Source organism: Cyprinodon variegatus, unplaced genomic scaffold (genome assembly GCF_000732505.1).
Source record: "Cyprinodon variegatus isolate N-32 unplaced genomic scaffold, C_variegatus-1.0 Scaffold1936, whole genome shotgun sequence".
Taxonomy (NCBI): Eukaryota; Metazoa; Chordata; class Actinopteri; order Cyprinodontiformes; family Cyprinodontidae; genus Cyprinodon; species Cyprinodon variegatus.
The window spans coordinates 21369-25585 of record NW_015152389.1 but is presented as its reverse complement, the minus strand read 5'-3'; the positions used below and the strand labels follow the sequence as shown (position 1 = coordinate 25585).

The 4217-nt window shown below is 33.5% G+C and overlaps 1 protein-coding gene across 1 annotated transcript in view; it reads right to left on the bottom strand.

The window, feature by feature from the left end:
* Positions 1 to 951, bottom strand: part of LOC107104884 (P2Y purinoceptor 14-like) — a 24304-nt gene extending 23353 nt beyond the window's left edge. Inside the window, exon 1 of the mRNA XM_015405004.1 lies at positions 940 to 951. The gene's annotated coding sequence lies outside the window, so the exon portion shown is untranslated. The remainder of the gene's footprint in view (positions 1 to 939) is intronic.
* Positions 952 to 4217: the final 3266 nt, after the last annotated feature.

Sequence of the window (4217 nt, the reverse complement as noted above, 5' to 3'; positions counted from 1 at the left end):
ACAGGTTCAGATATTACAGGCTAACGATGGAACTAAACGAGCCATTCATCGGTTACCATTTGCATGTTTCCAACAAGGCCTTGTCTATATAAGACTCAAACTCACTGCGGATCCAGACATTTGAATTGAGAAAGCTTCCTGGAGAGGTGGCGAAACGTCTTCAAATCTTGAAAACCAAGTCCAGTGGATATTTTTTGAATTTTTACGGAATTCTTGAAGAAACGTGCAAAAAAAAAAAATAATTGTGTCAATCAATCTTCCCATGGGCAACAACGTGAAATGCAGAACAAAAAACATAGGTTCCTCCTTACATTTTAATGAGCTTTTTAACCAATGTACATAAACATAAATTTACTGAAAGTTATTTATTTATTTATGATTTAACCTTTTCAGTACTATTATGTATTAACTCTCGTTTTTAACTAAATATTAGAATATTTAAATGAGTTGACTCTGATGGCAGCTACAATATAAAAAATTATATATATTCTTTGAAAAATGTTTCACATAACTACAGATAAATTATTGTTACTCAGTAACATTTACGGTAGTGTGCTTTAAAAATTTTGCAACTTTTTTCAGTTAAGCATTTCAATCTAACCCTGACAAGGGTTGCCTATCCAAACTCTTTCCAAATCACACTCCAAGTTTTGGGGAAAAGTTGGTAGCCATGTTTGGTTACATATTTATTTCACAGCTATGTTTGTAGGGTTAAGTCTGAGTTAGGTCACTCCAGATTTTAATAATCTTTCTGTTTTAGGCTTTCATTCACCATCTAGTAAAAAATGATTACCATCCGAAGAACTGGGTTATTTATCAATGGAGTATTCTCCGAATAATACAAAAGAAAAATACACCCTTAAGTCTCTACACTGCTTAGTCCAAATAAGTTAAACACAATTATTGATAATAAGCATACAATACAGAGAGAATGCTTACCTTAAGCTACTATGAGGTCTGATGAAGTAGTGGCAAAAAAAAAGGTTCTTCTCTTTTTATCCTCAAGACTATGCATCAGTGTGAAAAAAAAACTGAATCTCAAGGTCCTGCCCTACTTGTTTTTTTCAAAAGACTAAATAAAACTGCAGCTTTCACCACATAACCCAACCACAAAATTTCAAAATAAGGAAGTAAAAGCAGTTCAACAGAACACCCTATATCTAACATAGAGGAGAATATACAATCGCGTCTCTTCACAAACATGCAAGGTTAACAATTTTAGACATGTTAGCATGTTGATAATATTCAATCAGTATTGGAAACTGGGGAGTGCTGGCCTAGTGGTTAGGGCATAGGGCTTTGAATCCTGAGATTGTGAGTCTGATCCCCCATCCCCACAGACTGCCACACTGGGTCCCTGAGCAAGACCCTAACCCCAGACTGCTCCCCGGGCGCCTCACAATGGCAGCCCACTGCTCCCCAAGGGGATGGGTTAAATGCAGAGAAGTAATTTCCCTCTGGGATTATTAGAGTATATAAAATTAGTCAAAAAAAAAAAATCTTCTCTAACATGTATAAACAAAAAATGAACCACAAACAAGTCTCCTTATTTGTCTTGTGATCTGCTGCAAATATTCATTATGAGGAGACAGCTGCTACACTTTCGTATTTGCCTCTGTTACTCAAAAATAGTTTGGATTGGAAAAGACACATTTTGGAGGATTAACTAATATATTATCGATAATAGAAAAATACAATTTAAAGCTTGTTTTTTTTTTAAAGTATTTTTTCTTAACTTACATATGAATGCAGAATTTTATTTGCTTTTGGGGATGGTTACAGCGTGTTATATATACAGTATCTTTCACTTCTAAAAAAGAAATTATTGTGGGGTGTGCTCTGGTTGTACAGTGGTTAGGGCACATAACCCATGTATGGAGGTCTTACTCCTCGACGCGGCTGACCTGGGTTCAAATTCAACCTGTGGTCCTTTGCCGCATGTCTTTCCCCCTCTCTTTTGCCCTATTTCCTGTCAGCCTACTGTTCAAACCATGAGCCACTAATGCCATTAATGAAAAATCCGACAAAAAAAGGGATTATTGTTAATACTGCATATCATATTGCTATTTTTTATTCAAACAGTTGCAAACTGTTACAGTTACAATTACAGTTTTCTTATTTGATTCTCACCTGGTCAGCTTTGACCATATGAGAATGACATATTTAGTTGTAAGGCCATATATGTCGAAGATTTAAACTGATAAAAAAATTTTACAAAGCTTTCAGTGATTTAGGAAGAATTGAACTATTTATTAGCAAAATAAACTTTTAAACTTTAAACTTTTTTTTTCCCAAGTGAAAATCATAGACTAATTATGCAAAATTTACCTTGTTTCTTAAATCATTTTGGAAAACTACAACTGAATGAAACTATTTATATATCTAACTATAAACGTGCCATGATTAACCCATGCTCTCGTTAGGCTGGTAAATTCTTAAAATTCACAATATAATTGCATCATTGATATTTTAAAATAAATAAATGTTTAATATATATATATATATATATNAATCCACATTTATATGCCCAGAAAGTTCAATGTATCTAATCTAAAGGCCTTTTTGTGTTAAATTTTGAAAACAGTTCAAAGGTTGAGTTGTTGAATCATTCAAATGTAAAATATTTTAAGCTAAAATATATTACAAGTGAGTCTCAGTTGTTCTCTCAATGTTTCATTTTTATTCTTTGTATAAATAATCCTACATCTATCAAACATTTCTTTAATCCGGTGCCAGGAGTCAGTCTCTGTGTTATATTGAAGATTCTGGGGATCATAATGCTCTGCAGTGCAGTCTGCATCTTTCAGAGGTGAGACTCATTTTTCTATGAGTTGATTCTTTGAGCCGCAGACCTGCTGGTCTCTGCTACATGTTTGTTCACTTTATTTTTATTCTTTCAGCTGGTTTAGATTATCCAACAAACAAGCAATGAAGGTACCGTAAGTTTGTTTATATTCAGTGTATGAAAATGATTCAAAATGCTTGAAACAGAAATTGGAGACTTTTATTTCAATTTTATTCATATATTTAAAGTTACACTGATGTTTAAAGCCAGATTTTCATCCTTAGCAAAGCAAATAATAATGTTTGATTTCTTGCAACAGTAGTTTTAATGTATGGCTGTTAAACTTGATATTTGACTTGAAGAGAACCTAAAAATGATGCTGCTGTAAAGTGGGCTGAGTAATGAAAGAAATATCCTTCAGAAACTTTCTAAGTTTTAATAGTCAGTCAGAGGAGCAACATCAACATAATTCTTAATTGTTTAATGTCCACAGGAGCTGATTCACTGCTGCTGTTTGAAAGATAATGTTTAAATCTTTATTGAAGTGAATGAGAGGAAAACCAGAGAGACTAAAGAGAAATTAGTCTGACAATAATTCTTCATTGGCTAATTTTCACAGGACACAGATGAAGCAGATGATGTCAACAGAGTGACGGAGGTTCAGGCATCATGAACCTCAAGGAGACAAGGAGGAGGCCTATTCCAGAGTCAAAGGTTCTCCGTTTTTCATCCATCAATCCAATGAAACTTCAAGGTTACAGCAGGAACTGGTGTCTGTCTGCAGCCGTCAGCAGGCCAGAAGAGGAGGCCCACCTGGACAGCTCACCAGTTCATCACAGGACCAACCATTGGGTCATGAAGTCATTAATTATTGCTTTCTGTTAATTTTGACTGTGCATGTGTTAGAAAATAAAATGTTATACTTTAGTGGATCATATTGCTGTAAATAATGCTTGATTAGCAGAACTGGAATAATGATATTAATGTTACTCTAAATGTAATAGTATTACATAATATTTAAAATTCTTGTTTTGTCCAGGATTAAATCATTAATTTAATTTTTCCAAATAAATTTGTAACCAAATTAAAATAAATCTGAACACAGTATTTAAAATATTTTATGCAAATAAAGGGTCAACATGACTTTTTTTATTTATTTATTGTCATTTTGTATACACAGACTGTATACAAAACAAAATTTCGTTTTTAGAACATTTCCATTCTATAAATTGCAGCAGTGATCAAATGTAAATAGTGTGGGAGAAAAGACATGGTGCAAAAAACATTGATATGGAAGTTCAGAGCATTTATATATATGGTTCAAATATGCATTATTTTGGTTTGGTTTTATCAGTGTGATACAGAGTCTGTGACATGGGTCCCGCTGGGTCCTTAGCAAAATTAAGCTTCTGTGTCAAACTGTATGGGTGTA